The sequence below is a fragment of the Medicago sativa genome, chromosome 5, assembly GCF_051527215.1.
Source record: "Medicago sativa cultivar Bolivia chromosome 5, Bolivia_mono, whole genome shotgun sequence".
NCBI classification, from domain to species: domain Eukaryota; kingdom Viridiplantae; phylum Streptophyta; class Magnoliopsida; order Fabales; family Fabaceae; genus Medicago; species Medicago sativa.
Genome location: NC_140753.1, coordinates 65,084,486 through 65,096,034, shown reverse-complemented (window position 1 = coordinate 65,096,034; position 11,549 = coordinate 65,084,486).

The window sequence follows — 11,549 nt, the reverse complement described above, 5'->3', positions numbered from 1 at the left end:
GGTAGTTACTCTGTGAACTTCTTACGTGGCCTGTATGTGTTGGTGTATAACTAAAAGGGCAATGATGATTTAATAGCTTTGAAAGTACTTTTCACGCGCCCCCAATTTTGTCATTAATGTTATGTTTGTTTGTCTCTTTTGAATTGCAATCGTTTTACTTTTAACACTTTGTCAATTCACACACTACTCACTCACAACAAACACATTTGCTCTCAAACCTTGTGCGAAGTAAGCGCATTCTCTCAAACTTAGAACCCTAAAATCTTCATCTTCTTCAAATCTTCGTCAATCATCAAATGGCATCATCAAGCTCAAAAGTTTCAGAATCTACATCAAACAAGCAAAGCGTATCAGAATCTGGGTTCATCTACAAAGAGAAGACTATGGATATTCCATGGGAATCCCTAATAGTTCAAGTTGAATCGCCAGTAGACTTCACTTCACTCAAGAAGTACGAAGTAAACATGGAAGGTTTAATAGAGACACAGGAGCTGTCTGAGTATTTCAGAATGCTAAATGGGCCAACATATGTAAACTTGGTCAAAGATTTCTGGTTAAGGGCTGAAATTGTCAATGAAAAGCATGTGAAGGTAGCAGGTAAACAAGCTGGGTCGAAGAAAGGAAAGAAGGAAATTGACTTGAATCCCACTTCCTTCAGGAGCCTTGAGATAAGGTCTGAAGTGATGGGTATTCCCATAGTCATCACAGAGGAGATAGTTGCTAAAGCTTGTAGAATGGATGCAGAAGGAAGGTTTCAAGAAATTGTTAAGAAGGATGATGTCCTGCTGCAAAACTACTACAACACTCTTCTGGGTGGCAACAAAGATGCTAAGCCTTCTGAAATGGAGATTCACAACAGAATGTTGGTGAAATTCAGCAACGATTGCTTCTTTCAAAGAGCAGGTGGGTCTGATCAGCCCAACAACCAACAGAAGCTAGCAATCTACTTCATGACCAATCTGGAAAAGGTCAACTTTCCAAGATATGTATTGGATCATCTCTGCTGGGCTATTAATGAAGCCACAGTCAAAGGAAGGAAACAAGTGCCCTATGGAAGATTGCTTTCTGAGATCTTTTATCAAGGGAAAGTGCTGGATCTTTTGAGAAGAACAAGGGATGCTTCTGATAAATGCTTCGAAGTCTCTACTGCGGAGAAGACTATCAGTAGCAAGACCTTGCATTCTATGCACTTATTCAAGACAGCTCCTAAAGATGAAAAGTGGTTGGAGATGACCACAGAAGAATCTGAGATTATCAGGGACTTTCCTTCCATTATTAAGGAAAGTGATCCTGATCACTTAGCTAGATTAGTAGCTGAGTACATCTTGGAGGAGGCTGCTCGTGCTAAAGGGAAAGGCAAGAAGGCCAAGGCAGTTGCTGTGTCAGAAGCTGCTGTTTCTGATGCTCCTACAGGGAAGAGAGCCAGAACTAATGCAGAATCTGATGCTGCTCCTACTAACGGAAAGAAGGCCAGAACCAGTACTGAGTCAGAAGCTGTTATTGCTAAAGTTGCTAAGTCTGAAGCTAAACCTGTTTCTATCAAGGATAAAGGAAAGATGCAGAAGATTGGTGCTGCTTCTATTCCTCAAAAGAGAAGAAAAGGTAAGACAGACTTGGTAATCACTCAAGAGCAGCTGGAGGAAGCTCTTGAACAAATGGAGAAAGAAGAGGCTGATCCCAAGCTGAAGAAGAAGAAGGCTCCCCTTCAACTTGTGAGTTCTATGGTTGAAATGACTCCAAGAATGAAAAGGATGGCAGATGAACGTGCTGCTGATCTTATATCAGAAAGAAAGGATCAAAAAGCACAATACATTCATCAAAGAGATGAAAAGCTCAAGGCTTTGGGATTGGAAGACTGTGATAGGTTCTACAAAGATAAATTGGCTGAAGTAAGAGCCATTGCTGGTAAGCCTACTGAAGACAATGAGGAAGACGATATGATGCTCATTTTTGAAAATGCTCCAGAAGAGAGAACTTCAGAAGTAGTTCCTCAAGCTACTTCTGAAGCTGGCCCTGCAGATCAGGTAATCCAGATTCCAATCACCTCTCTCCCCATTTCACCTTCTTCACCATCAGTGCCTGAACCAATAGAAGACACTTCTGTCTTAGATAATCTCATTCTACACTATTCAGGTGACTTACCCAAAGACAAAACCTCAGAAAAGGCCTCTGAAACAACTCCAGAAGCAGCTGCTTCTGAAAATGTTGTTTCAGAAAACCCCCATCAACAAACACCTGAACCACATAAACCCACAACACCCCCTCAATCACCAATAGCTATCATTGACCCCCAACTCAACAATCAAACAACAACTTCACCACAACAACCACCATCTGAAACTGAATTTCAACCTTTACCTGAACACTCTCCTGAACCAACTCCCATGGATGTTGACATCTCTCTAGTCAATGTTCAAGCCTCAACCTCCACCACACACATTGATTCTGACCAGCCCTCATCTTCAAACACACAAACACACCTTACCATTCCAGTTCCTAACCTTATTCAAGATTTAGAAATCAGTGATTCTGATCTTGAAATCCTTGAACATCCACCCACAAACATCCTGGAATCTGGATATATTGATTCTGAGCTTCTGACAATCTTGAGTCAGATGCACAATCTGGTGGATCAAAGAAGGACAATTGATCTCACAGGTGCATATGAAGACTCCTGGGCATCTCTTCAGAACCGGGCAACTGAGCTAATTGAAAGCATAAGGGCCAAATGCATCAGAGTCAAGCAAGCTTCAGTCAGAAGGGTAATGGAGCATGTGAATCAGAGTCTGAGAGTAAGAAGCTCTACACTGCTCCTGGCAAACCAGCCTTTCTTCTTTGAAACAGATTACTTGACCAGAGAAGCAAGGTTGTGTAAGCTTCTGAAGAAACAGATGGCACAGCAGCAGCAAGAAGCTAAAGAAAGGGAACAAGCTCTTCTTCAGAGGCAACAACAACTTGAAGAATTGTTGAAGAAGAAGATTGAAGAAATGGAAGAGATGAAGAAACAACAACACACCAACCCTTAGTTGCACACACTTGTGTTTTCCTTGTTTGTTGTTTGTTTTTAAAATTTCTTAGTCCTTGCTTCTGAAATCATCTTGTTTTATTTCTTTTGCTTCTGAATGCTTACTGATTCTGACTATTTAGCTGCTTCTGACAATTGAATATATATGATTTTTGCTCTGATTTATTTAGTTCATGGCTTAGTATACTCTCTCATGTTTGAGTTTTTCTCATATCTTTTTGTCTTTTGTGCTTAGATTTATTTCAATTTTTTTTTATAATGACAAAAGGGGGAGTATATGTGACAAGTATTTAAAGGCTCTGAGCCCCATTAATGGCATTTGAAATTTTTGAAAAACTTCTATCTTTTTACCTTATTGGTATAAGCTATGAATGAACGAAGGAGTATCAAAATTCAAGTAAAGTTAATTGAACCATTCTTCTTATCTATAAGTTAATTCTTTCAATGATTCAATTTTGCTTTTAAGCTCTGATAATATTATTGCGCGCAGAATGAATTTAATTAACCTGGATAGAACTTAGGGGGAGCTTACAAACCTCACCTTAAAGACTATCAGACTCAGGGGGAGTTTGAGCTTACAAACCTCAGATTCTGAGCTTACAAACCTCAGAACCCCAAAGTCAACTTGTTAATTAGATTAACAACAATTGATCAATTTTAAATACTTTTGTTTGTCATCATCAAAAAGGGGGAGATTGTTGGAACAAAATGTGTTTGACAATGAACCTTAAAGAGTTTTGATGATAACAAGGTATTAAAAATTGTAAATTGGACTAGCTAATATTTGTTCAAGTGTACAGGACCATAATTATAAAGTTACATCATCATTGGTTCTAAATGAGCAAATAAAGAGCTATGGAAACAACATAAATTTGAAGCTTGGACGCTCCTGAAGGCAACTTGCTCCTGAAGAAAAAGCGCTCCTGAAGTCTAGCTGCTCCTGAAGTAAGCTGCTCCTGAAGAATAGTGTTTCTGAAGACAAGAGGTCCAGAAGCCACATTATCAGAAGCCGCATCATCAGAAGCTGCAGAAGTCATCTCATCAGAAGCTGCATCATCAGAAGCTGCCTCATCAGAAGCCATTTCACCAGAAGCTGAATATCAACTGGATTTGCAAAGAATCAAGAATTGAAGAATCATCAATGCAAAAGCTGTCTATTGGATTCGAAAACACAAACAAAGGATTAGTGGAATTTGCAACGGTCATTTCAAAGGTGTTTGAAGGCGTGTGTTTGCAATTTGGACGAAAGCGTTGACATTGTACTTTGTACGAATTGTACAACCACGTTCTCCACTACTCTGTTTTGTGTCTGCGCTTCAAGACAAGAAAACAGCTCCAGAATACGGTCTCGCCTGCATAGATGTTCCTTTGGATAAGGAATGGATTTCAAATTTGTTCTTCATAGGACAACAACCAAATCAGGCAAAAGATCATTGGTGAAAGATCAAGCTTCAACAACGACTCTTTGGTGTGCTGGCAATTTCACAACGTCTCTTTCACACCTCTATATAAAGGAGTGAAGACCTAGAGAATTGGTAATGCAAGAACGCTGAACGAAAGACTCACAAAGATTTTCACAAGTACCAAACCTCTGCTGAAATTGTTCTGCATTCACTTAGAATTTCTGTGTCTCAAAGTCATATCTTAGAAATTCTTAAGTCCATTGAGTCTGTATCTGATTTGTATTGTGAGCACCTCTGATTGTATATCAAGTGTTCAAACTTAAACAATTTTCTGTGTAATTTTGTTTAGTTAGGAAGTCTCTTGCAGTTGTGCTTGAGCAGGAAGTCTCTTGATTGTGTTCTTGAGCAAAGGAAGTCTCTTGCTTGTGTGCTTGAGCATTGGAAGTCTCTTGCTTGTGTGCTTGAGCATTTGTAATCAGATATTACTCATAGTGAAATCTCCTTGGAAGTGCAAGGGGGACTGGACTACTTCCGGATTGTGGAAGGAACCAGTATAATTGCTTTGTGTCGTTCTTCTTCTCCCTCTCTGTTTTATTCCGCTGCATTTAGATTCTGATCATCACTTCAGAAGCTGTCTCACTTAGCTTCTGATCAGTGTATTCAGTTGTTTAGAGAAACGAAGAATTTTTCAAAACACAATTCAACCCCCCTTCTTGTGTTTTTCTCACCTTCAAAGTATCAATAGAAAATGAAAAATTAGAGCTCATTTAGACATGCCACATCATCAAAACTCTTGCATAAGAATAGTTCAAGTTTCAAATTCAAAGATATATATAGATAGATAGATTATCTCACACCTTAAGGGGTATTGAACGTTGTTTAGCCATACCACATTTGGGTCCAATAATGAATTGCATATATAATCATGACTTTAAGAGACATGCACACTTATTCCAAAATAAAATCCGATTGTTACTATACAACAATAATTAAACACAATGTGGAGTTATCCCAAGGGGCGGATGATTGGTGTTGGAAGATAGAGGAGAACGGGATGTTTTCGGTAAGATCAATTTATAAGAAATTAGAGGCTCTAACGGCTCTTGATGAGGTGCCGGGAGAACAGACGCGAGTGTTTACTCAAGTGCGGAAGTGTGCGGCGCCATCAAAAGTGGTGGCTCTCTCTGGAAAGCTTTGCTTAATCGGATTCCAACGAGATTGAATTTAGTTCGGCGGAATGCTATTCCAAACAACATAGACTTGCTTTGTGTTTTTTGCAATGAGATGGTTGAGTCGAAAAATCATCTTCTTGTGCATTGTTTGAAGACTTGAAGATTTGGCTACATCTACAACAATGACTTGGAAGTCGACAAATCATCTTCTTTGTGTTTCACTTTGGGAATGTTGGAATGGAGTGGCAACTCATCGGAAAGAGGTTAGAAGGGGAATGAGATTAATTTGGCACACATCCATTTGGGCGATTTGGAAAGCAAGAAATAACGCCATTTTCAATAATGTTGAGATTAGAATAGATGATATAGTTGAGGAGATAAAAGTTCTATCCTGGAGGTGGAATTTAGCGAGTTGACTTGTTTGCTCTATGAGTGGATTTGGAATCCAAAAAGCTGTTTGTGTAGAAGATATGAGGAGTGGAGGTGTTGCCCTTATTTTCTTCGGTTGCAAGCTGTGGTGGTTGTTGTGTTCCTGTTGAGTTGTGGTGCGGCAGGTCTTCTCTCTATTCAGTTGCAGGCGGTTTTTTCCTGCTGTGGGGCTACAGGTTTGTTGGCTGGTGCAGCTTAGTGTGCGGTGGGGTTTTGCTTCCTGGCTTCGTGATTGGTGTTTGGTTGCGCATGTCTCTTTTGTGCATTCTGGTTGCTTTTGTTGTTTTTTCCTCTTCTTTTTCGGAAGTAGGACTTGTAGGGGGTTTTTTTTATTGAGTCTATTGGTGTTGAGGGGCCCCTTGTTTTTTGGCCTTTGTACTCTTTTTCCTCCTCTTGCCGGTTTTGTGCGTCTTGCGCTTTCCGAGCTTAATAATATTTGTCGATTCAAAAAAAAAATTAAACACATTGTTCATATGCTATCAAGCATTTTCGGTATAACATCAAATTCAACAAGTAATCCTAATGGTAAATTATTGAATCATTAGAATTAGATTACATACATATCATCAATTAGATTTTAAGTCCCCCCTAATTAAAAGTACCAAAACCTCAAATCAGCCGCACTCTTAGCCGAAAGTGGCGAATGAGGCCCCGACATCAGCATCTCATTCGGCAAAACCACATCATCACTTTTGAAAAGCCTTAACATTTTAATAAATGTCATCAATTAGAGACTTTTATAATATTTGAATTAGATTTTAATTCATCTTTTGTTAAATGGCTCAGGAATTCATGTTTTGTTAAAAAATTCTAAATTTTACTGAAAAAAACTTTTATAATATTTGAATGATATACATGACCAGACTCTTAAAAGCAGACAACAAAGGTGTGAACGAAAAACATTTTAAAAGATCAAAAGTTGAAGAAAATTTTTAGTGTGACTAAAATAAAATAAAAAAAAGCATTGCTTTACTTTTATGTGTCATATCATGTTTTCATCATTCCGTTGTTTTCCTAACATCCCTATTTTTGTGATAATCAATAGCTCAATTTTTAATCTTCTTTCTTTCATATTGCTTCTGAAATCGTTTGATAAATTTGGGCTTTCCAAATGATAATTTAACTAGTATATGTTGTTTCATTTACTGGGCAGTCTTGGATGGCTTCAAGTTGTATCACTTATTATATCTTGTTTGATTCCTTGTGTGTAACACATGCAGTTCCATGAAAATTTCAATGTCAAAAACTGTACAAATGGAGAAAAGTCACCGCACTTTGCTTTGGCATCAGCTTTAGGATTAGGATTACGTGAGGGTAGTCCTGAAGAGGTAGATCTCTTTCAATAAAAACTTTGTTGCTTATATACTTATGCTTTAGTAGATTCCTAGTTTGTCTTTTAGTAAGGTTTTGAAAGGTTTGATAGTTGAGGGAGTTCAAACTACTTAGTTCGTAGTTGGGTACTGAAGAGGTACCGTATGAACCCGTTGAACACAGTAACCCTATGGTTCCTCCAAATTTTGAATTCCCGGTATATGAAGCTGAAGATGAGGAAGATGACGAAGAGGTACCGTATGAGATCACTCGACTGCTTGAGCAAGAAAGAAGAGTCATTCAGCCTCACCAGGAAGAGATTGAGCTTATCAACCTGGGTACTGAAGAGAACAAGCGAGAGATCAAGATTGGTGCTGCACTTGAGCCAGAGGTGAAAAAGAAGATCACTCAGCTTCTCCATGATTATCCAGATGTCTTTGCATGGTCCTATGAAGATATGCCGGGTCTAGATCCCAAGATTGTGGAACATCGGATACCGACAAGACCTGAATGTCCTCCTGTCAAACAAAAATTGAGAAGGTCTCGTCCAGACATGGCTCTAAAGATCAAGGCTGAGGTGCAGAAGCAAATTGATGCGGGCTTCCTCATGACAGCTGAATACTCTGAGTGGATTGCCAACATTGTACCAGTACCAAAGAAAGATGGGAAAGTTCGAATGTGTGTTGATTACATAGACCTGAACAAAGCCAGTTCGAAAGATAATTTCCCATTGCCTCATATTGATGTGCTTGTTGACAGTACTGCTCAATCCAAAGTGTTCTCCTTTATGGATGGTTTCTCTGGCTACAATCAGATACGGATGTCACCTGAAGATAGAGAAAAGGCGTCCTTCATCACTCCATGGGGGACATTCTGTTATAAAGTGATGCCGTTCGGCTTGATAAATGCTGGTGCAACCTATCAAAGAGGTATGACTACTCTATTCCATGATATGATTCACAAAGAGATTGAAGTATATGTTGATGACATGATTGTGAAGTCAAGTGATGAAGAGCAGCATGTTGTGTATTTGAAAAAGATGTTTGAAAGATTGAGAAAGTACAAGCTGCGTTTGAATCCTAACAAGTGTACATTCGGTGTAAGATCTGGAAAGTTGCTAGACTTCATTGTCAGCCAAAGAGGCATTGAAGTTGATCCCGACAAAGTCCGAGCCATCAGAGAGATGCCGGCTCCTCAAACTGAAAAGCAAGTTAGAGGTTTCCTTGGACGTCTGAATTATATTTCAAGATTTATATCTCACATGACTACTACCTGTGGACCAATTTTCAAATTGCTCAGAAAGAATCAGCCCGTTGTATGGAATGACGAGTGTCAGGAAGCTTTTGATAGCATTAAAGAATATATGTTGGAACCACCTATCCTTGTCCCACCAGTGGAAGGAAGGCCTTTGATTATGTATCTGTCAGTGTTAGACGATTCTGTGGGTTGTGTTCTCGGTCAGCAAGACGAGACTGGTAAGAAAGAACATGCTATCTACTATCTGAGCAAGAAGTTCACCGACTGTGAGACTCGGTATACAATGCTAGAAAAGACTTGTTGTGCTTTAGCCTGGGCTGCCAAACGCCTACGTCATTATATGGTGAATCATACAACTTGGTTGATATCCCGAATGGATCCAATCAAGTACATCTTTGAGAAGCCTGCTGTCACTGGAAAGATCGCACGTTGGCAAATGTTGTTGTCTGAATATGATATTGTGTACAAAGCTCAGAAAGCAATCAAAGGAAGTATCATTGCTGAGCATCTTGCTTGTCAACCTCTTGATGATTACCAGCCGATTAAGTTTGATTTCCCTGATGAAGAGATTATGTATCTGAAAGCAAAAGACTGTGAAGAGCCACTGATCAATGAAGGACCAGATCCCAATATCAAATGGGGATTGGTGTTTGATGGTGCTGTTAATGCTTATGGTAAAGGAATTGGGGCCATTATTGTAACTCCGCAGGGGCACCACATTCCTTTCACTGCTCGAATAACCTTTGAATGCACGAACAACATAGCTGAATATGAAGCATGCATCTTGGGCATTGAAGAAGCCATTGACCTGAGAATTAAGCACCTTGACATCTATAGAGATTCTGCACTTGTTATTAATCAGATAAAGGGTGAATGGGAGACTCATCATGAGAAGCTGATCCCTTACCGTGACTATGCAAGACGTCTGTTGACATATTTTACCAAGGTTGAGCTGCACCATATTCCTCGGGATGAAAATCAGATGGCTGATGCTCTTGCTACTCTGTCTTCCATGTTTCGTGTGAACCATTGGAATGACGTGCCCGTAATCAAAGTACAGCGTCTTGATAGACCCACTCATGTGTTTACTATTGAAAATATGCCAGATCAAGCTGATAAAGATGTGAATAATGGAAAGCCTTGGTATTATAATATCAAACAGTTCTTGCAGAATCATGAATATCCACCTGGTGCTTCCAACAGGGATAAAAAGACCTTGAGAAGATGGGCTAGCAGATTCCTTCTAGACGGAGAAATCCTATACAAGAGGAACTATGACATGGTCTTGTTGAGGTGTGTTGATAAGCAAGAAGCTGAGAAATTGATGCATGATGTACATGACGGTACCTTTAGGACCCATTCTTCGGACCACACCATGTCAAGAAAGCTGTTAAGAGCCGGTTATTACTGGATGACTATGGAGCGTGACTGCCACAAACATGCTAAGAGATGCCACAAATGTCAAATTTATGCTGATAAGATTCACGTGCCTCCGCACGCTCTCAATGTTATATCTTCCCCATGGCCTTTCTCTATGTGGGGCATTGACATGAACGGAAGAATTGAACCAAAGGCTTCCAATGGACATCGTTTCATTCTAGTGGCAATTGACTATTTCACCAAATGGGTTGAAGCTGCTTCCTATGCAAATGTGACCAAGCAAGTGGTAGTAAAGTTTATCAAGAATAACATCATCTGTCGATATGGTGTTCCTAATAAGATCATCACAGACAATGGTTCCAATCTGAACAATAGCATGGTGCAAGCTTTATGTGAAGAATTCAAAATCGAACATCACAACTCTTCTCCTTATAGACCTCAGATGAATGGTGCAGTTGAGGCCGCTAACAAGAACATCAAGAAGATTGTTCAGAAGATGGTCTCTACTTACAAAGATTGGCATGAGATGCTACCGTTTGCCTTGCATGGTTACCGTACTACAGTGCGCAGTTCAACCAGGGCAACTCCTTTCTCTCTTGTATATGGTATGGAAGCAGTTCTCCCTCTGGAAGTGGAGATTCCATCTCTTCGAGTAATCATGGAAGCAAAATTAACTGAGGCTGAATGGTGTCAAAGTCGGTATGATCAATTGAATTTGATTGAAAAGAAACGTATGGATGCTATGGCTCATGGACAATTGTATCAAGTACGAATGAAAAATGCTTTTGACAAGAAAGTCCGACCTCGAGAATTCAAGGAAGGCGAACTTGTATTGAAAAGAAGGATAAGTCAGCAACCCGACCCAAGGGGCAAGTGGACACCTAACTATGAAGGTCCTTATGTTGTCAAGAAGGCTTTCTCTGGTGGTGCTTTGATTCTTACACACATGGATGGGGTTGAACTCCCAAATCCGGTTAATGCCGATATAGTCAAGAAATACTTTGTCTAAAAAGAAAAGAACAGCGTGGTAGGTCGAAAACCCGAAAGGGCGGCCTAGGCAAAAATGCGCTTCCCGGTGGATCGAAAACCTGAAAGGGAGATCCAGGCAAAAGTTAGGGACAAAAAAAAATATGTGAAAAAGCTCGATGAGATTGTACGCAACTCAGGCAAGAATGAGCGCCTCGATGAGCCGAAAACCCGAAAGGGCGGTTCATGCAAAAATGAGGTTGATAATAAAAGACAAGTAACTATATCTGGCAAACCACCATCACCCCTTGGGGCATCTGCAACTGTCAATGATCTTCTTCATCAGAAGCTTCTGTACTTGTGAATTCAAAATTTCTATGAAATGTAGCGGTCATCGTGTTCAATGTATCACCAACCAATAAAATTACCATTTTCCAAGCCTTGTAGATCCGTGGGGTTATGCCTTTGGCTGACTTTCACCCTTCTACATCAATTTGAGCCTGTACTATTGTTTGAAATTCTATTTTTCTTTATATTTTCAATGCTATATACAAAATATTTTCTTTCCGTTTTGATAATGTCAATGTCTGAAGCAAACATTTTTGA